Consider the following 24,802-nt stretch of genomic DNA (forward strand, 5'->3'; position numbering starts at 1 on the left):
AACAATACACATCCGCAGTGACCCATCTTTCTTTCTCACAAATAGTACCGGTGCTCCCCAAGGTGATTTGCTTGGCCTAATGAAGCCCTTTTATAACAAGTCTCTCAGTTGCTGCTTTAACTCCCTCAGTTCTACAGGTACCATGTCACACCCCAATTTCATCAGGGCATGATGGGCACCCAACCCTTACGTAGAGTTGAGCGAACCCTCTGGTATTAACACAATGAAACTGGACATATAAAGTTTTTTTTGGAAATATAATAAAGTACTTTCAGTCAAACCATAGAAATTTGCGAACGATACTCAATTAATCAAAAACCGATTAAGTCAAGCTGACATATCGGCCTACATGGTCGCTTTACTCAATGCATGACATCTTAACATACTAACCACAGGACATTGTCTGCAAAGTCTCTAAGAGTAAACACTTAAATCATATGAGTCGGGACAGGGCCCCGACATACCCTTACACACACATGATAACCATAATGACTCGACACTGCTCTAGGAAGAAAATGGAGTTTGCCAATACCAACTAATAACCAACAATCCTAGTTGAATACTTTTACCTGCAAAACAATCTGGGACTGTGTGGCATGAAGACAAGGCCCCCAGGCAAAGGGACGTCAGTACGAACAATGTACCGAGTATGTAATGCAGCAGTAATCATAAAGAATGAGATATAAGCCATAATGAATATATGAGAAACCACCTGTATTATGAATAGCCTCGAAGGCAAGGAATAAAAATGTAAATATATACCATACCCGGCCCTTTAGTAAGGGACTCGGTGAATAAAGTCATCATATAACATACCGACCCATCATGGGACTCGGTGCCATAATCATTTCATCATATATATACATACGTACCCGACTCTCTAGTGAGGGACTCGGTGAACAATGCAGTGAAACTGTGCACGAAAACATACCCGGCCCGGGACTCGGTGAAAGATACATTAACGGCATGCACGAGCAGAATAATGAGTAACCATATGCAAACTACATCATCATTTGAGACTCAATAGAATAATTAGAATGAACTAACACTTGAGAATCAAAGACAACAACCATGTCAAGTACCCCTCGAATATCACTGTGGATTATATCAAATAGAATTTCAGGAATCATAGACACGTATCAGGACATAATGAAATAGCTTCTGGAAATCGAGAACACTAGCCATCATAGTGTCTCTAAGAATAGAAGCTTCTTTGGAGTTTATACATTCGTCGTCTGTTTGTCTCACATAGACCATGCCAAAAAGAAAAAAAAGGAATAGCCTTAACATACCTTGTCTGCTTCTTAAGCTAATCCAAACTTAAGTCTCGGGCTTCCCAAGATCTACAACAACGTCAGTAGATACCAAACATTAGCTAGTGGTACTTAGGAATTCAACCCTAAGCTAGGACGTCATTTATAGAAATTCGGACAGCATTTCCTTTATAAATTCAACGAACCCCGAGAATTCAACTCAGCCAAATCATCAACAACAATACCAAAAACCATATTAATAACGTCAACAATTAATCCCATTGATTCAGCTCCTCAGCAATATAAAGATAGTTTCAACAATTCAAACAATAATGCGACGAGCGGCAAGCTCGGCTTGTCAACTAAACAATAGTTTTAAACCCCGTCTTCATTCCGAAATTTCTCAACAATATCAACAACGCCTCCGTGTTATTCAATTAATTTCCAATCATATCTTTTCATAAGAACAACCTCTCAAAACAGTCCACCGAACTTCAACCAATTTATCCGATTTCCGACATAATTTTCGTATTTCTTTCATCTAGCAATGTAGATACGATTTGGATAAATCAAATGAATCTAGGAGTGAGGATTTCTTACCTTATATGCAAATAAGTACTCTTCTTCCACCTTACTTCACTTTCAAGAAAGCCCGAATTCAACTACGCCAAAAACGGAACAACGAAATCGAAGCGGTGTGCAAAACCCGCTATGTGTCTTCGTGAGAGGGATTGTATTTTTCCTATTGGCATAGAAGAAAATGTGCCTGCTGGTCCGTAAAAGGAATTTGTGTGCTGGCACATTTATTTTGGTATGAAAATCTAGATTGAGAGCCTATTATTGAAGGAACCTATTCTAGCATTTCATTCCTATATCTAAATTGGAAATGAACAGATAATGGAAATTTATGGAATCTCTTATAGACTTACACAGGTTGCCCTCTTAAAATAATTCCTTATCTATTCATGCAAATGAGTGGACACGTGCATACATGTATTAATGATATTGCTGCCACCTACCGTACATACATGGACTATATCCACCTTATATTTATCCCATAATCTTCCTAAATTTCTTGTCTCCAATACAAATCTCCATTTAATCAATTACACGCATAATTAATTTCTTGATCTCAATAACTTAAACATGGATCAATTTTAACACACTTGATATACTCATTATCATAATTATGTGCTAGAACTCTAGTCCATATCCTCTTTATACATACATAAATATTATTCCCAATCACTGTCGTCACGCTTGTTAAGGCCTAAATTATTTCTGGACTTCATTCCTTATATACACCGAGTTCTTGATTTTCATGCTTCAATATGACCAAATCCTCCGGCTCGGGTAATTTGCTCATGCTGGACAGTTCAATTTCCTACTCCAAAAATTCGGGGTATTTATAGCTTGGACCGTATTTCATTCAAATAAATTTCAAACCTCGATGAAACTTACTTTCTTCGATTTTTTTAACTTCTAATATTTACAACGCATATGTACCATCACTCTTAACCACCTATAAGCTTGGGGTATAACCTCATTTCCGTTACTAATGTCATTTAACTCGCATGCTTTCGAATGCATGAAAACACGGGATGTAACATCCTTACCCCCTTTAGAACATTCGTCCTCGAATGTTAAATTAGTCCTGTATAAGTATACTGGCTGTGGTGATCTCATAACCAATCAATTGTAACACGAACTCATCTATCATGCTATGCCTCTCTTTACTTAGCCTAATTCCATTCTCCACTTGACATCTGTTAATATTGAATTTCCAGAGAAAGTGATCATAATTCAGCTACTTTCGTAATTGACTGCAACTTACTATATCCATTTACACTTGAAGCTTAAGTCGAGTTTTTCTTGATTTGGAGTCATCTTTCCAATAACATTGTAGAATAGGAGTTGTCTTTCATTTGGGTAGGTTTACCATCACATATTGGTTCCTCTTGTTCTCTCTTCTAATTCTTATAGGTCTACTTCCACTCTTTATTTAGGTCGCATAGTCCGCAGCGTACATCCTTCTTGGAGTCATCATTTTAATCCTTTGACATGCACTATCTATAACATTCTTTTTGAATAGTTGAAAATCAGTTTCCTTATTATTAATGACTCTAGGTTGCAATACTCCCTTGACACCTCAGGAATATGCTTCCAAGAGATATAAGTGAGTTACTCTCCGAATATGATCCTCCTTGATATTTGAACTCGTCGATCTTTTCTCTTGCTCAATTAGTCTAGACAGATTTTGTCCTCATCGTTACTTCTTCCCATAACCTTATTTGTATAGTCATTAACTCTATACCCGCATTATTAAATCAACCATGTGAATTCTTTGTGACATACTGATACCATGTCATCTCTTACCCTCTCGTGATTACGTAATAATCAGGAAACTTTTTCTTATCTTTGGAATCCTGTTCGGATATGTCTCTTCTCTCTTAACTTACATCTAAACAAAGGTTACAATACATGATGTATCATCTTAAGGGGTTCTAAATCCCACATTAATCATGTCCTGTAATGAATCTCTCGAGAGCACTCTTTTGAGGTAAATACTCGTCTCACATCTTGAGTGACACTTATATAGGTAGTTTCCCCTATAGCACCTTTATCATCACATTGAGGTAAATACCTCTTTTCTATCACATGCCCATTTTTCAAATCTATTTCACAGTTTGCATTACTTTATGAAGTACTATCTTGAACATTTCGTCCCTCTTTTGTCCTTCGGTCCATACCTTTTACCATTCCATCCTTATGTCTCTGCTTGACATATCACCTCATAATGCTGAAGATCAATTTCCTTTTGTTGTATAATGTTTATAACTCTTTCACCGTAGGATAGATGCTGTCATACTTTTTTCTTTCCTTTATCTGTCCCTTGATTATCACATCTTATATTCTCTATAGAAAACTTTATGTCCCTTCCTATTTGTCACTTATAAATTGCAATACCATTAACAAACGACTCTACTGTCAATTCCTTCACCTCTATTCCAGTATAGAATCACTATCCTTCACAATATTCCTTGACTTATTTTCTCTCAATGTCATGTTGTTCAAGGTCTTCACGAATGATTTTTAGTACAGTCTTAGATATCCGCTCATTTCTTGTTCATTTATTTACTAGCTATTAGACTCATTTCTGCCTAACTCTCACTTTTTATTTTAGATTTTACATCTGTCACATCTTAGGATTCATCGTTTCAATCCCTACACTTAGATTTTCCTTACTCGCTTCCCCCCTTAAGGGTCTTACTTATACCATTCTCAAATCCGTTACATCACTTCCAATCTCGAATTCATATATCCTTTTCCTCAATTCCCTTATTATATTGCATCATATTCATACTATTTCCCATAATTTATAGCTACGGTAATTCATGTGTGAAGTCTTAATATACTCATCTAGCAGTTTTGTAATCAAGAAATACAACCAACATAGCAATCCAAACAAGGATGTAATTTACTTAGCTCAACCGTTAGTTATGAGTCAAGGTCTACATCCGCTCCAATTAACAACTTCTGTCCCATAGGGATACTCGAAATAGTAGTATGTCTAGCTATCCGTACTATCCATGTAATGTCACTTATCCCATTCTTCGATGCTCAAAGTTCAATTATAGCGTCATCTTTCCCATTTCTTCCCATCTCAAGTTATTCCTTTCTTTCTCGTAATCGACTTATAGTAACCGTAAATGCATTTTTCTTTAATCCCGCCATCTTTGTTTCCAAGGATCTAAGTCTCATGCGCAACTAATACCCCTTATGCCTCATACTCTTCTTTTCTTATGTTGCACTCAACATTGATTCCAAAACCAATCATAATCACATCGTATTTGTCGTTGATGATAGCCTTGCTTTTCACTTTATCATTGTACGGTAAACTCATAACTCATGGCCACATTTTTCTTTCCAACTTATTCCTCTATCTACTTTGCTCGTTCTGTCTTGGTATAGGATATTCATAGGAGATGAATCTTCCTTCTCTCATAATACGACTACAGTTCTTAAGCGTGCGTACTTCGTATATTTCCTTTTCTTTCTATATCCATACTTATTCCTTTAAATCCTTTCCTCCTCAATTTATCCTATTACCTCCCGTTTTATAATCAATCCTTTATTCCTCGCACAAGAAACCCTATTCTTAACCTAGTACCGCTTTGTCCTTTAGAATATATTACTCCTATACAATCCATTTTTCGCTTCCAAAACTTATTCTGTTCATTCTGATCATCCCCTCTCATCCTTATTATGCTGATCCTTTTCCTAACAATCGTTCTATTTCGTTATTCATCTTTCCGTAGTCGTGGTCTTTTACATCCAACCAAAGATATCACTCGCGATCTCGATTATACAAATCACAAACTGTTACTACTTTGCCATATCACTTTTCTCTGATTTCTTTTTCAAGTCGACTTCCTTTTTCCTTTTGCTTGCTATCATTTCTGTCACTGCGAAACCTCTATGCTGGATCTTCCCCCAACAAGGTCTTATAAGATTTCTTGTCTACTACCCCAGGGCTCGCTTATTGGTTTCACACTTGCATTCACTCTTTATTCATATAGAACATGTCACATCTTTAGTCGTTTCCTCGCTATACTTTACTTACTTTGTATTACAGTTCTTGCTATGTTCTCTTTATATCCTGATCATAAGCAACTCTATAGAGTGCTGCCACTTATTGATCTCATTCGTAAGCCTATTTATAAAATAGAATAAACCTCGCGAAGTAAGCATACTTAACCTATTACTCTTTCTGATTAGCCCTATTACACTTACCACATAAGTTGTCTTACCAATGTATTCACATTCGTTATAACCCTTCGTATTTTATACCTCTGTCTCAGTCATGCTGTTGCTTTATGTTGCTAACAGACTTGTCATATTTTACTTGCGCTTAGCCATCCAATCAATACTTCAGCATCACACTCTATTTGTCACGACCCAACCCCATGGGCCATGACTAGTGCCCGAGCTGGACACTCATATACGTACCTGTTAGGTATAGTCAAACCGAATCTATGAAACAATATGGAAACTTGCATAAGAACTCTAAAGGTTCATAACGTCATCATATATATACATACTCGGATAACCTGTCTCCTGAGGAGTCACAACTAATCAAAACATAATATGATACGCAAGCCGACAATGCTGCCACTACATATCAATATCATACGCTAGCCGACAAGGCTGCCACTACATAACAATATCCATAGCACATTGTATAGACACAGCTGAACAAACTTATACACAACCCACACACATGTCTATAGACCTCTAAGAGTATCGATAGCGAAATATGACGAGACAAGGCCCCGCCGTACCCCTGGGTAAACATATACGTACATCATAAGATCTATACCAAAAGTCTAGGCTCTGGAACAACAGAGCTCTCCATGACAGCTGAGTGGAAGTCATATGCTGAAGGGTCACCAAACTGACTATCTGTACCTGCGGGCATGAAACACACCCCCCCCCCCCCCACCGAAGAAAGGCGGTCAGTACGAGATATGTACTGATTATATAAAGCATGAACTACAATAAAGAGGATCATAACTGAAATAGACATTACCGGAAGCAAGTATGACTTTTAAAATATCAATACACTTGCCTTATGAAATGAAAATCATGCATACCAATATCATATATCATATCCGGCCCATTATGGGACTCGGTGAATAAGGCCGCCACATACCATCCTTAGCGCCATAATCACATCATCATATCATCACATCATCACACCATCACATCATATATATATATATATATACACCGTATCCCGGCCCTCTAGTGAGGGACTCGGTGAACAATGCAGTGAAACTGTGCACGAGAACGTATCCTGGCTCAGGACTCAGTGAAAGATGTATTGAGGCATGCACGAGTAGAGTAGTGAGCAACCATATGCAAATTAAATCATATCTGAGACTCAATAAGATAATCAAAATGAACCATCATTTGAAAATTTAGACGATAGTCATATCAAGTACCTTTCGAATGTCACTACGGATTATACTAAAATAGAACTTCTGGAATCATATACACGTATCAAGACATAATGAAATAGCTTCTGGAAGTCAAGAACATTAGCCATCCTAGTGGCTCTAAGAATAGGAGCTTCTTTGGAGTCATATATATACGTCGTCTGTTTGTTTCATAAAGATCATGCCAAAAAGAAAGAAGGGTTAGTTTTACATACCTTTAACGCTTATTTAAATGTCCAATGTCTACTTCTCAAGCTCGTAGGTCTAAAATTAAGATAACATAAGCCACAGTTAGACCATCCACATCACTTACTAACCAATCCAAGTACGAATGAAACTTAACGAAATTGGGGCAGCATTTCCCCTGAAAACTTGCCAATCCTCGAGATTCCAATATAGCCAAACATCAATCAAAATACCAACAACAACACCAACAATTTCATATCAAACTAGAATTAAATCCATTCTTAAATCACTTCGAAAACAGCCCAATATACATTTGTATACCAATGCTTGTATACATTTCTTCATTTTTGTATATTTATAGTATAACAACAAACACAACAACAACAACAACTACAGCCAATCCCACGATATTCCATCCCACAAAACCATTCATAACAACCACCAAACAGCCCCAAAATATTGTCACAAAACAGCCACCGATCCATAAATCTAATAAAACAACAAACGAATTTATAACACTCTTTTCTCCATTCTAATCCGTTAAAACTCTAAATGAACTTATTAACAATGAAAAAGGGACCTTAATAATACCTTAAGTATGCAGCAACCAAGTCAACACTCTTCTTCTTGGCTGATTTTTAGCTCAAATTGAAGGCAACGCAACGTACAACACTTTTCTCTTCGTGAGCTTCGGGATTCGGGGCTCGGATTTTGATCAACACTTGGTTTTTATCTCTAGGGCTTTCCTCCCTCTCTCTCTCTAGAATTTTCTGGGTCTTTTTGGTCTGAAAATGAGGAGGAGAAGGCTGAAACTTCCCTTAAATAACAAGGGAAATGGGCCTGACCTGGGTTGGAATCGGGTTGGGCCCATTTCACTGCCCAGCTTGACCTTTCTGCCTTAAAATGTCCACAACGCATTCCAGATCTCTAAGTAACCATTTCCATAATATTTGTTCTTGCTCTTGCCTCTCGAGGTGATAATTCCACGCCGTTGTCTTTACTCTCCTTTTCGTTTCGCAGTTGGTTGACAATTGTATTGCGAGCTCTTCCGCTGAAATCTTACTCTCTCCTAGTGCACGTAGTCTTAACTCGACTCTTTCTTCTTCTATAGTTACTTCTTTAAGACGTATCGTTCACATCATCTTACCTCTCACGCGTAGACGTCCATCGTCGATTTATTTGACTTTACAATCCCTGGAGTATTTTATGCCTCTGGTAACCTATAGACCTTTCGCAGACTCTACGAATAAGATGAAATTTCCCTTGGTGTAACATTATTTTGCTTCAATAAACTTACATTGCTTTGTATTACAGTCGATACTCTTGAATCTTCAGCATCATGTATCACTTCTCGACTTTCTTATTAAACGATTTTAACTGTCACTTTGCTTTTAGCTCTTAATCTCGATCTTTAGAGTTGGCTATCAAGTAGCGCTGGAGTTCCCTCATATGATAACCTTATCTAGTTGCTCTGTGCTCTGTCTATCATTAATTGGTATAATTCTGAAAGTATTTTTGATTTGACATATAAATTCACTGTCATCCAGTAACCAGCTTGTTCTGATCGTCTCGCCTAAAGCATTTCACAATTTCCCTTAACCCAACTTGTAACACTTTAGGAAAATCATCTTGTGTCGTTTCTTTACCTTTAATTCAAACTCTTCTACTGCCTCTTTACTCAGATTTTGCTCGTAGTTTTTCTGTCACACATTATGTTGCAATCTTTACAAGAATGTGCGAAGGTGCTCAAATACCTTAGCGTCATTTCACTAGTCCTTATGCTTTACCTTGCATCCTCCTCTTGTATCTTTCAATCGGTATCAGGGCTCAACTATGTCCATGTCCTATTTGCCCTCAGTACTAATTCTATCTCGGTAAATTGGCTCAAACCATCTTACACCTTTCCTTAATGTACCCAAAGTATCATTACCGCATTGCTATTACTGAATCCTTACTTTTCTTAGCAAGTACTCACTTGGTCTCATCCTTAGCATACAAATATTCGTAGGTTGCATAACTATTTTTGTACAACTTGTATAAAGTATGTCCAATCTTAGTCGTAGTCCTTCCTTTTCCTAGTTCATTCTGCTTTACATATTTCATCCGTATTAAAGCTCGCTCGTAGCTATCTTGTCATACTCCTTTCCCTTTCTTTATTTTACCCCTTTGATTTTCTCATATCCTACTATGGGAGATTTTCTATCTCTCTCCTTTGCTACTTATAAGTCACAATATCATTAGCAAACAACTCCGTTGCCAACATTTTAACCTCTAATCCAGTATAGCATTGCTATCATTTACAATATCTCTTAAGTTACTCGTTACCATTCTCTTGTCGTATTCTTCTCTTTTTATAAGCACCCATTTCGTAATGCCATATCATTCAAGATCTTTACAGATGCTTCTCCGCACCATCTCAAATATCATCCTGACTTCTATCCATTCATTGCTGGCTTTCAGATCTTACTAACTTGTTTCAGCAAGGGATCTCACTTGAAGTTTAAGTATCCATATCAGACATATTGCAGTGTCAATTGCTTCCATCTTACACTTGCTTTTTCTCACACTCGCTTTCCCCTTTAGGGCGTACTTATACCATTATCTGTTTATATTCCGCTCTACGTCCCTATTTCCAATCTTTAAATTCATCTGATCCTCTATCCAATTCACTTGGTATACTGTACAATATCTATATCTTTCCTTTATAATTTATAACTTTGATTATCCACGTACGAAACCTTAACAAAATCACGAAGCGACGAAAACCTTCCTATATATAGTACGAAATCTCATCCAATAATCTGTACTTGAGTAATGCAACCAATGTAGCAACTCATCCAAGGTCACATTCCACTGAATCCAATCGATAATTAATGAGTGCTTGTAGTCGTTCCAAGTTCTCAATTAGGTAGCACTTATTTTCCGATGATAAGTGTCCAAAGTTCTTGTAATATTATCTTTATCCCAACCTATATCATCTGTTTCCTTTGATAAATTTACAACACATTATTTGTTCCTCAGGCCTACAGTCTTTGTCCTTTAAGAATTTCACTATTTCCGAGGTGAAGTCACATACATGCAGTACTCCTTTATGCTCTTTCACCCTTGTTGTGTACCCAACACTGACTTCTAACTTACTCAAAATCATATCAAATTTGTCTTAATGATAGTCTTATCTTATCACCTTGTCGCCGTACTACACCTTTAAGTTCATAGCTATATATTTCTCTTTTATTTTATACTCGTACTCAATCTATTACGTCTATCTTGGGTGCTTTCTTTAGTATTCCTTTCCATTTCTCCTGTCTATGTCCATATTTTGTTCTGTGCACGACGAATCTCATGCTATCTCTGCATCCTTCGGAATACACCACTCCTGCATAATCCCTTTCTCTTTTTCAAAGTGTATTCTGTTCATCCCTATTTGTTCTTACCATCCTAGTCATTTCCTGGCACTCATCCTGCTTCGTTGCTTATCTTTTGGTAGTTTGGTCTTTCGCAACTCTGTCACTTACATTGCTCGTGTTCTTGGCTATACATGTCGTAACCAATTACTGCACTGTTATCTCGCTCGCTTCCTTCTTATTTCCTTCTTTCAATGAACTCCTTCTTTTCTTAGGCTCGTTTTCATTTCCGTTATCGCATAATCTTTATTCTGAACTTTCCCTATAGACCTTTATAAGTCTTTCTCATTCGTTCTATACCCTGCTTTTCCATTTCACATTCGCCTTTATACTTTAGTCACATAGATCACGTCATATCTTTTAGTCACATCCTCACGGGCTTTACTCATTCTCATAGCAATCCTCATTATATTCACATTATATTCTGTTCGTAATCAATCCTATAATGTAACACTCTCTCCTCTTCTTCTCCTTTTTTTTAACCCTATTCACGATTCTGACTATAGTTTAATCACACTCTGTGGAGTAGGCGTACTTAACCTTTTACCCTTTCTGGTTAATCTTAACCTCAATATCTCACAAGCCACCTTACGAATACATTCTTATTTGTCGCAATTCTTCTTCCTCTGTACTCTTATCTCAATCATACTGTTATTTCTTCTAACTATAAACTCGTCGTAATTTATCCCTGCTTGTCAATTCAGTGATACCTCAATATAATACCCTATTAAGATTTGCCAGCCTTTTCTAAATCATCTCTTAGTATCTCAAGCCCTTCAAAATTATCCAAGCATTCCATCTACAACACATGAAACACATGATCTAAGACAGCCCACAAGTTTGAGTTTTCCTTCTACAAATTCCATCTCCAATTAGTTGATTAAGAACTAATAAACTCAAGGACATAAAGATATGATGAAATGTTACCTCAAGAAAACCAGAACGCTCCAACTCCAAGATTACATCACCATGAAGCATCCTCCAAAACCACCACAAGAAGAAGAACTAGAATGTAACAAGCACCACGGGACTTCTAATGCTTGATTCACATAGTTTTCCTTCAGATTTGTTCTTGGGTCATGAACGAACTATTTAGTTCACAAACTACTTGCTGTATGCTTTGTACTCTTCAAATAAAAGTGAAACTTAATTACTGGACGTTTTTGCTCTTCAACATGAGCTTTTTTTCTAAGGTAAAATGTGGCTGGAAAATATTCTGGTCCGTTCAAATGAATTCCAAACTTTGCTGCTCATATTTGCTTCTTCGAAATTAATTTTCCCAAACAAGAATAATGCCTCTTACGGATGATATGGAGGGTGTCTCTTAAAGCTTTAATCCAACATGATAAATTTACCCTATCAATATCGACCTTTCAAGACATATTACGAATTTATATCTCATTCCCTCTTTATTTCTAGGAAAATTTTGGCAGAGTTTCCTCTGTATTTCTTACTTATCCCAAAACCTGCACGCAGGAAATACCAACAATGCCTCACAGGGCCAACATATACATATATATTATATCATATCATAGCTGCACAGGGCTCCCCATATCAATAACAGTATGAAAATGACGAACTTACCTCGTATGTCCAACTCAAACTGTACCTGTTACACTTTCCTGTTTATTTTCCCTTTCAATCTTTAACTGCAGGTTTCAATCATACCTGCAAACATTCACACTATATCTGACATATACACTGCTTACCGTTGTTGATTCCTTCAGCTTCTTCTGTGCGCACCTTATAACTGAACTTATCAACAACATATATAAATTCAATCCATTTTCTTACTATACTTACAATAACTTACCTTGATGATGGCCAGTTTGCCATTCTATATATACAAATTTTAATAACGTAACCTCGATGAAATGTCTTGCCTCTGTAACTCCCAGTAGCATCATTTACCTTCTCTTGTCGACACCACTCTCCTGCTGAAATCAAAGGTCAGTATATAAGAGATATAATTTCCTATCTCTTGGCTCTATCGCACGATCTAGAGTAAGAAGGAAAGGTAACATCCTAAATGTCCTGTAGCTTCCTGTTTATAGATGTGGTGCACAACACACCGATAAACAAGACTCTACTAAACACGATCTATAGACACTCCGAGGATGAAATACTCTGATACAACTTCTGTCACGACCCAACCCCATGGGCCATGACTAGTGCCCGAGCTGGACACTCATATACGTATCTGTTAGGTATAGTCAAACCTAATCTATGAAACAATATGGCAACTTGCATAAGAACTCTAAAGGTTCATAACGTCATCATATATATACATACTCGGATAACCTGTCTCCTGAGGAGTCACAACTAATCAAAACATAATATGATACGCAAGCCGACAAGGCTGCCAATACATATCAATATCATACGCAAGCCGACAAGGCTGCCACTACATACCAATATCCATAGCACATCGTATAGACACAGCTAAACAAACTTATACACAACCCACACACATGTCTATAGACCTCTAAGAGTATCGATAGCGAAATATGACAGGACAGGGCCCCGCCGTACCCCTGGGTAAACATATACGTACATCATAAGATCTGTACCAAAAGACTAGGCTCCGGAACAAAAGAGCTCTCCAAGATAGCTGAGTGGAAGTCCTATGCTGAAGGGTCACCAAACCGACTATCTGTACCTGCGGGCATGAAACGCAGCCCCCCGAAGAAAGGGGGTCAGTACGAGATATGTACTGAGTATATAAGCATGAAATACAATAAAGAGGATCATAACTGAAATAGAGATTACCGGAAGCAAGTATGACTTTTAAAATATCATTACACTTGCCTTATGAAATGAAAGTCATGCATATCAATATCATATATCATATCCAGCCCATTATGGGACTCGGTGAATAAGGCCGCCACATACCATCCTTGGCGCCATAATCACATCATCATATCATCAAATCATCACATCATCACATCATCACACCATCACATCATATATATATATATATATATATATACGTATCCCGACCATCTAGTGAGGGACTCGGTGAACAATGCAGTGAAACTGTGCACGAGAACGTATCCTGGCCCGGGACTCAGTGAAAGATGTATTGAGGCATGCACGAGTAGAGTAGTGAGCAACCATATGCAAATTAAATCATATCTGAGACTCAATAAGATAACCATAATGAACTATCATTTGAAAATTTTGACGATAGTCATATCAAGTACCTTTCGAATGTCAGTACGGATTATATTAAAATAGAACTTCTCGAATCATATACACGTATCAAAACATAATGAAATAGCTTCTGGAAGTCAAGAACCTTAGCCATCCTAGTGGCTCTAAGAATAGGAGCTTCTTTGGAGTCATATATATACGTCGTCTGTTTGTTTCATAAAGATCATGCCAAAAAGAAAGAAGGCTTAGCTTTACATACCTTTAACGCTTATTTAAATGTCCAACGTCTACTTCTCGAGCTTGTAGGTATAAAATTAAGATAACATAAGCCACAGTTAGATCATCCACATCTCTTACTAACCAATCCAAGTACGAATAAAACTTAACGAAATTGGGGCAGCATTTCCCCTGAAAACTTGACAATCCTCGAGATTCCAATATAGCCAAACATCAATCAAAATACCAACAACAACAACACCAACAATTTCATATCAAACTAGAATTAAATACATTCTTAAATCACTTCAAAAACAGCCCAATACACATTCGTATACCAATGCTTGTATACAGTTCTTCATTTTCGTATATCTATAGTATAACAACAAACACAACAACAACAACAACTATAGCCAATCCCACGATATTCCAGCCCACAAAACCATTCACAACAACCACCAAACAGCCCCAAAATATTGTCACAAAACAGCCACCTGTCATGACCCAACTAGGGGCCGCGACGGGTACCCGGAGCTAGCTACCAAGCACCGCTCGCTGTACTACTCATCTTACTCATTTAATGCTCTTTTGAAAATTTTATACATGAAGGTATAAGAAAACATATTTTGTATAGAAACGTAAATGCTTTATATTCATTTGCCTCTCGGCCATCAAAATATATATATATATATATATATATATATATATATATATATATATATATATATATATATAGGTGATGACATCTTGTGAGACCATCTAACCCACACTGCGTATCTACGAGCCTCTACTGATATACTGTATATATATAGACGGAACAAGACTCCGTCGTGCCCAAAATATGCATATGTACCAAAAGAATGACCATAAGCACCTCCGAACAATGGAGTGCTCTCTATCAGCTGATAGCTACTGAGGATCTGGGCCAACCTCACCTCCCTGTCTACCTGTGGGCATGAACACAGCGTCCAAAGAAAACGGACGTCAATACGAATATTGTACTGAGTATGAGAGGCATAAACAACGAAGAAAGACATCAATAATATAGTGAGAACATCAATATGAAACATCTGGATCTGAATGACAATCATAAGGGAAGTAATGCATGCTGTCTTACTCATACTCATCATCATGTCATATATGCATAATATGCAAGCTGCCCGTCCATGTCGGAACGGTGTGATAATCAATACCATTAGCCCGCGTCTAGGCCTCCCGCGTCCGGGGTACCATCTCATGCCACCCACTAGTGGTGTCTGCCCGTGCCAAAAGGTCATGGTGTATCCGTATAGCTGCCCGCCTTGGCGGTGACTGCCCGACCAACTAGGCACAGTGTGAAATTCTCATGTCATGCTTATCATAAAATACTTATAGTAATATGCTTATCATCATATGCTTATCTTATCATAGTACGTGCATAAGGCTCAAGATCAGCTTTACTCTATCGGGGTGACGTAAGGTCGTGATCCCCAGATCCCATTATGGAGCAATTACTGACATTCTGCTTCACCTTGAAGGAACTAGCACATAAGGTAAGTGTAGGCAATAAATAACATCATTATACCGTATCTCTTATCTTATATAGACATTTATGAATATAGGCTTTTGACTTTCCAGAAAATGGGAACTCACGAAGAGGATAAAGAGTTTACACTATAGGATTCATGCCATTAGAAGGAAAGGACTAGCCTCACATACCTTGGTCGTTTAACTAAGCTATCGCTCACTTTTTCTCCTTCGATATCACGTCGCTACCTTCATGAGAGAATTCGAATTAACATTAGTTAATTGAATACAAGAACGCATCGTTAATTCTAGGAAAATTTGGGAAGCACTTCCTTTGTTTATACTACTTTTACCATGTTCTATATCAACTCCCAACATTCACAATACTACTCACAATATCACAATCAACAATCATCATTTATATATATTTAGCAAAATCCACCATTTTCCTCTAATTTTCCCATATGTCTCCTTATAACTCATCTTTGTGTTTTCACGCATTTAATACTTGTTTCATGATATAAACATCATTATAACGTATTCATAATCACAACTCTTCAACTTTCATGATTCAATTATGTCACTATTCACTCGGTAATGACCCACTTTCTATGTTCTTCTACATTTCAAGTATCTAAGCCTTCCAATACCATAAACAACATGAAGTGATCATGAAACTTACCTTGGATGATGGTTGAACAAGTATTGAGTTGAAATACTTCACTTAGACAAAACCCTAGTTCCACCTTCTTTGGAATTCCTTGACTTAGATGAACTATGAGGAGTTCCACACTCTTGATTTCATGAATTTGGGTGTTATTGATCTAAATTTTCACTTGAATTCTTGGTTTGGAAGTGTTTGGAAGTTTCTAGAGAGAGATTGGGTCGTGTAGTGAGAAGGAGAAATAATAAAAATGAACTTGGATCATATTTTTATAAATACAAAACCAGTCCCGGTGCCATTATACGGTCCGTATAATTGACCGTAAAACTGATTCAGTGATCACCCCTTTCTGTGTCAACTTGACGGTTCATTTGACGGGCCGTATAATTTTATACGGTCCGTATAATCTACCGTAAAACCCACTTTTCTTCAACTTCTTTCTGTGACACTTTAACGGTTCATTATACGGCTGTAAAACCATTATACGGTCTGTATAACCTACCGTATAATTCGCCAATTCACCGAGTCTTATTTTGTCACTTCGTTTAATCTCCGATCCTTACGGGACCTTCTTAACAATTGTTCAACACCTCGATACCAATAAAATGAACGTTACCACTCATCTCCACAACATCGTATACACTATATCCTTGTTAGCCTATTCACTGTACGCTTAACGGGAAAATTTCCGAGGTGTAACATTCTTCCCCCCTTTTTGGAACATTCGTCCTCGAATGTTAAACACTCGGGATTCTATAAAAAATTCGCCAGAGTTTCCCCTGTAATCTGACACTACTGACCTGTCACAGCAACCCATAATATCATCGCCTCACAGGGCTACATCACAATATCAACACATCTATGGCCACACACGACCAAAAACATAAAAATAAAGCATATATACCTTATATCGTCGACGTTTCATCTTGAATCTCATCCGGGGATTGGAAAAAATGGGGGTACATGGATCTCATCTTCTCCTCTGCTTCCTAAGTCATTTCTTCCCGGTTGTTGTTCCGCTATAGAGCTTTGACTGAAGCAACCTCTTTACTTTGAAGCCTTCGCACTTGACTATCTAGAATAACAATAGTCACTTCTTCGTATGTTAGCTTCTCTGTCACTTGCACATCCTCTACCAAACTATTGTTGTTGGGTCTCCAATGCACTTGCGGAGCATCGAAACATGGAATACTGGATGGACCGATTCATGATCCGAAGGCAGTTTCAATTCATAAGCTGCCTGACCCACCTTATTAATGATTTCATAGGGTCCGATGTATCTAGGGCTTAACTTCCCTTTCTTGCCAAATCTCATCACCCCCTTCATCGGTGACACTTTCAGGAACACCCAATCGCCAACTTGAAATTCCAGGTCTCGTCGGCGATTGTCTGCATAAGACTTGTGGTGGCTTTGGGCTGTTAGCAATCGATCTCGGATCACCTTAACTTTTTCTACCGCTTGCTGGATCAATTCGGGGCCTATCAATTGTGCTTCTCCTGTTTCAAACCATCCAACTGGAGATCTACATTTCCTTCCATATAAGGCCTCGTATGGAGCCATTTGAATGTTGGAATGATAGCTATTGTTATACGCAAACTCAATTAGCAGTAAGTGATCATCCCAACTTCTACCGAAATCCAGCACACATGCTCGCAGCATATCCTCTAAGGTCTGAATAGTGCGCTCGGCTTGCCCATCAGTCTGCGGGTGAAATGCCGTGCTAAGCTTTACTTGAGTGCCTAGACCTTCTTGAAAAGACTTCCAAAACTTGGCTGTAAACTTTGCCCCTCTGTCTGTGATAATGTCCAAAGGAATTCCATGAAGTCGCACAATTTCCTTGAGATATAACCTCGCATAATCTTCGGCTGAGTAAGTAGTCCTAACTGGGAGAAAATGGGCTGCTTTTGTCAATCTATCCACGATCACCCATATAGAATCATACATCCCTCGTGAACGGGGTAATCCCACAACAAAATCCATGTTAATGATTTCCCATTTCCACGTAGGAATTTCCATTGCTTGCAATAAACCTCCTGGCTTTTGATACTCGGCCTTTACTTGTTGGCAATTCAGACATTGTTCCACAAATTCTGCTATGTCTCACTTCATGCCATCCCACCAATATATCAATTTAAGATCATGGTACATCTTGGTTGCAACTGGATGAATAGAATACAGGGAATAATGTGCTTATTCAAATTTGCCACATCCGGTACAATAGCCTGTCCCGATATCTAAGAATCCCATCTATGGAAACTTCAAATGGAGACTTTTCCTTTTATGAGATAGATCTCGGTAGCGGCTTAACTGGGAATCTTCATATTTCCTTTCTTTCACTTCTATATTCAAAGATGAAACTGTGGGGTCATTGATGCTGATCCCTGCATCACTCGAATCCATTACACTTACTCCGAGATTTGCTAGTCGATGGAGCTCACGAGACATTTCTTGCTTCTCTGAAGGAACTCCACGTAAACTACCCATTGATCGACGGCTAAGTGCATCTGCTACTACATTTGCCTTTCCGGGGTGGTATAAAATATTCACATCGTAATCCTTCAGTAATTCTAACCATCGCCTCTGCCGCAGATTCAACTCCTTCTGTTTGAAAATGTATTGAAGACTTTTGTGATCTGTATAAATGTCAACACATACACCATACAAATAATGTCTCCACATCTTCAAGGAATGAATAACCGCAGCTAATTCAAGATCATGAGTTGGATAATTCCTTTCATGTTTCCGCAACTGTCTCGAAGCATATGCAATAACCTTCCCATGCTGCATCAATACACATCCTAGTCCGACACGGAAGCATCACAATATACGACATAGCCATCTGACCCTTCTGGAAGTGTTAACACTGGGGCTGAGGTCAATTTATCTTTCAACTCTTGGAAGCTACGCTCACAAGCATCACTCCACTGGAATTTAGCTGACTTCTGTGTTAGTTTCATCAATGGAGCTGAAATAGATGAGAAGCCCTCTACAAATCTTCTATAGTAGCCTGCCAGTCCGAGAAAACTACGAACTTCCGTGGGTGTTGTAGGCCTTGGCCATGTCTTCACCGCCTCAATTTTCTGAGTGTCGACTCGAATGCCATCATCTGAAATAACATGACCCAGGAATGCCACGGAATTAAGCCAAAACTCGCACTTTGAAAACTTTGCATATAATTCCCGAGCTCGAAGAACGCCAAGAACAATTCTTAGATGATCTGCATGTTCCGATTCTGTGCGAGAATACACCAGAATATCATCGATAAATACTATCATAAAGAGATCCAAGAATGGTCTGAACACACTATTCATTAAATTCATGAACACCGTCGGGTCATTCGTCAACCCAAATGACATTACTCGGAACTCATAGTGCCTATACCTCGTCCTGAAAGCCGTTTTGGGGATATCTTCTTCTCTAATTCTCACTTGATGATAACCCGACCTTAGATCTATCTTGGAAAACCACTTAGCACCTTGCAATTGATCAAACAAGTCATCAATTCTGGGGAGGGGATATATGTTCTTTACCGTCACTTTGTTCAACTGTCTATAATCAATACACATTCGTAGCGAACCGTCTTTCTTTCTCACGAACAAGACCGGTGCTCCCAACGGTGATGAACTGGGCCTAATGAAACCCTTCTCAAGCAAGTCTTTCAATTGTGCCTTTAGCTCTTTTAATTCTGCTGGGGCCATCCGATAAGGAGGAATAGAAATGGGCTTGGTGTCCGGCAATACATCAATGGCGAAATCAATTTCCTTTTCTGGAGGAAGACCTGGTAGTTCATCTGGGAATACATCTGGGAATTCACTCACTACCGAAACTGATTGAAAAGCTAGTGGCTTTGCCTCGGTATCATGAACTCGAACTAAGTGACAAATATAACCCTTAGCTATCATCTTCCTTGCCTTAAGGTAGGAAATAAACCTACCCTTTGGAGAAGCTGTATTACCCTTCCATTCAAGTACGGGCTCTCCCGGAAATTGTAATCGAACAACTTTTGTCCGGCAACAAACATTAGCATAGCACGATGCCAACCAATCCATACCCATAATTACATCAAAATCTATCATCTCCAGTTCAATTAAATCAGCCTTTGTCTGGCGATCACATATAACAACTACACAATTCTTATATACTTCTCTCGCAATTACGGGATCACCAACCGGAGTGAACACCTCAAAAGGTTTAATCGGCTCGGGTCTCACCCCAATACAATCAGCAATATACGGAGTAATATATGAGAAAGTAGAACCCGGATGAATCAGAGCATATACATCACGGGAAAATATAGCCAATGTACCTGTGACAACATCTGGGGAGGACTCAAGATCCTGTCGCCCAGCTAGAGCATATACGCGGGGCTGGACAACACCTAAAGTAGATGCTCCCCCTCTGCCTCTACCTCTACCTGCCGAAGTCTGGGGAATCTATGCTGTCGGGCGTACTGAAGAAGAACCCGCTGCTGAACCTGTAGGCTGAGTCCCAGCCCTATCTCTCGCTGAAGGATAGTCTATCATCATATGACCAACTTGCCCGCAGGCATAACAAGCATCCAAACCCTGACGACACTGTCCAGAATGCAATTTGCCGCACTGGCTGCACCGCGGTACTGGAGGTCTCCTCTGACTAGAATCTCCCCTAAACTGAGAATCTGGGCCCCTCGAACTCTGGCTCTGTCCTGACTGAAAAGAACGGTCAAATCTCCTATCTGAGAATCTGGGAGGCGCACTGGTCGCTGACTGACCTGGGTGCCTAGAATGCATCTGTCTCGGTCCCCCTCTATACCCACTGCTCGTTCCCATAGATCTAGCCCTCTTACCTTGTCTTCGATCATTATCACGATCACTCCTCTGCTGCTATTGTCGTTTCTCAAGATTCTGAGCATGAGCCTGTATTCGGGAAATATCCATCCCGTCTTGCAAAGAGGCCGTCAAACAATCTCTAAACAAGTGTGGCCCCAGACCGCTCACAAATCTATAGACCCGGTCTCCCATGTCGGCCACCATAGTTAAAGCATACCTAGCCAAAGAATTGAATTGCATACTATACTCTCGGGCACTCATGCTTCCTTACTTTAAATTCAAGAACCTGTCCGCTCTAGCTCGGCGGACCTCGGGTGGCAAGTAATGATGAATAAAGGCATCCACAAATTCTTGCCAAACGGGAGGTGGTGCATTATCTTCTCTTGATGCCATCCAATTTTTGTACCATAACACCGCCACATCACGAAGTCCATAAGAGGCCAACTCCACGGATTCGGTCTCGGAGGCATGAATAATCTTTAAGGTCCTCAACATTTCATCAATGAAGTTTTGTGGATCTTCATCCGGCTTCGACCCAAAGAATTCCGGGGGATTTAAGGTCATAAAATCACGCGCTTTCGTACTAGCTGAACTATCACTTGGGCCCGCATTCTGTCGTTGAGCCTGAGTGGCAACCAATTGTGTCAATAAATGTATGGCCTCGGATACTTGTTGACCCGAAGCACCCGGTGGAGGAATCGGAGCTGAGGCTCCTCCTTTCTCATCTACATCGGGCACGACCTCATTTTGCGATTCACCTTCCTCTACATTCATCGGAACCTCTCGTTCTGCTCCCCTTTTTGTCGTAGCCTTACCCTTCTGGCGGCGGTAGCTTTTCCCTTTGGTGGCATTTTTCTGAAATCATAACACACTTTTAGGAAGGATGTAATCTTAGCCATTGCTCTATCGCACGATCTCATAAGAAGAAGGATGGTCATTTTCCTAAATTCCCTGTAGCCTCTTGTTTATTAGCGTGGCGCGCAACACGCCATAAACAAGACTATACTAGACACGGCTCGTAGACACTTCCTAGGACGAACTGCACTGATACCACTTCTGTCTCGACCTAACTAGGGGCCGCGACGGGTATCCAGAGCTAGCTACAGAGCACCGCTCGCTCTACTACTCATCTTACTCATTTAATGCTCTTTTGCAAATTTTATACATGAAGGTATAAGAAAACATATTTTGTATAGAAACGTAAATGCTTTCTATTCATTTGCCTCTCGGCCATCAAAATATATATATATATATATATATATATATGTGATGACATCTTGTGAGACCATCTAACCCACACTGCGTATCTACGAGCCTCTACTGACATATTGTATATATATAGACGGAACAAGACTCCGTCGTGCCCAAAATATGCATATGTACCAAAAGAATGACCATAAGCACCTCCGAACAATGGAGTACTCTCTATCAGCTGATAGCTACTGAGGATCTGGGCCAAGCTCACCTCCATGTCTACCTGTGGGCATGAACACAACGTCCAAAGAAAACGGATGTCAGTACGAATATTGTACTGAGTATGAGAGGCATAAACAACGAAGAAAGACATCAATAATATAATGAGAACATCAATATGAAACATCTGGATCTGAATGACAATCATAAGGGAAGTAATGCATGTTGTCTTACTCATACTCGTCATCATGTCATATATGCATAATATGCAAGCTGCCCGTCCATGTCGGAACGGTGTGATAATCAATAAAATTAGCCCGCGTCTAGGCCTCCCGCGTCCGGGGTACCATCTCATGCCACCCACTAGTGGTGTCTGCCCATGCCAAAAGGTCATGGTGTATCCGTATAGCTGCCCGCCTTGGCGGTGACTGCCCGGCTAACTAGGCACGGTGTGAAATGCTCATGTCATGCTTATCATAAAATACTTATAGTAATATGCTTATCTTATCATAGAACGTGCATAAGGCTCAAGATCAGCTTTACTCTATCTGGGTGACGTAAGGTCATGATCCCCCGATCCCATTATGGAGCAATTACTGACATTCTGCCTCACCTTGAAGGAACTAGCACATAAGGTGAGTGTAGGCAATAAATAACATCATCATACCGTATCTCTTATCGTATGTAGACATTTATGAATATAGGCTTTTAACTTTCCGGAAAATGGGAACTCATGAAGAGGATAAAGAGTTTACACTATAGGATTCATGCCATTAGAAGGAAAGGACTAGCCTCACATACCTTGGTCGTTTAATTAAGCTATCGCTCACTTGTTCTCCTTCGATATCAAGTCGCTACCTTCATGAGAGAATTCAAATTAACATTAGTTAATTGACAACAAGAACGCATCGTTAATTCTAGGAAAAATTGGGCAGCACTTCCTTTGTTTATACTACTTTTCCCATGTTCTATATCAACTCCCAACATTCACAATACTACTCACAATATCACAATCAACAATCATCATTTATATATATTTAGCAAAATCCACCATTTTCCTCCAATTTTCCCATATTTCTCCTTATAACTCATCTTTGTGTTTTCACGCATTTAATACTTGTTTCATGATATAAACATCATTATAACGTATTCATAATCACAACTCTTCAACTTTCATGATTCAATTCCACTATCATTCAATTATGTCACTATTCACTCAGTAATGACCCTCATTCTATGTTCTTCTACATTTCAAGTATCTAAGCCTTCCAATACCTTAAACAACATGAAGTGACCATGAAACTTACCTTGGATGATGGTTGAACAAGTCTTGAGTTTAAATACTTCACTTAGACAAAACCCTAGTTCCACCTTCTTTGGAATTCCTTGACTTAGATGAACTATAAGGAGTTTCACACTCTTGATTTCATGAATTTGGGTGTTATTGATCTAGATTTTCACTTGAATTCTTGGTTTGGAAGTGTTTGGAAGTTTCTAGAGAGAGATTGGGTCGTGTAGTGAGAAGGAGAAATAATAAAAATGAACTTGGATCATATTTTTATAAATACAAAACCAGTCCCGATGCCATTATACGGTCCATTATACCGTCCGTATAATTGACCGTAAAACTGACTCAGTGATCACCCCTTTCTGTGTCAACTTGACGGTTCATTTGACGGGCCGTATAATTTTATACGGTCCGTATAATCTACCGTAAAACCCACTTTTCTTCAAATTCTTTCTGTGACACTTTAACGGTTCATTATACGGCCGTAAAACCATTATACGGTCCGTATAACCTAACGTATAATTTTCCAGTTCACCGAGTCTTATTTTGTCACTTCGTTTAATCTCCGATCCTTACGGGACCTTCTTAACAATTGTTCAACACCTCGATACCAATCAAATGAACGTTACGACTCATCTCCACAACATCGTATACACTATATCCTTGTTAGCCTATTCACTGTACGCTTAACGGGAAAATTTCCGGGGTGTAACACCACCGATCCATAAATCTCAATAAACCAACAAACGAATTTATAACGCTATTTTCTCCGTTAAAACTCTAAATGAACTTATTAACAATGAAAAAGGGACCTTAATCTTACCTTAAGTATGCATCAACCACGTCAACACTCTTCTTCTTGGCTGATTTTTAGCTCAAATTGAAGGCAACGCAACGTACAACACTTTTCT

Source organism: Lycium barbarum, chromosome 8, assembly GCF_019175385.1.
Source record: "Lycium barbarum isolate Lr01 chromosome 8, ASM1917538v2, whole genome shotgun sequence".
NCBI lineage: Eukaryota > Viridiplantae > Streptophyta > Magnoliopsida > Solanales > Solanaceae > Lycium > Lycium barbarum.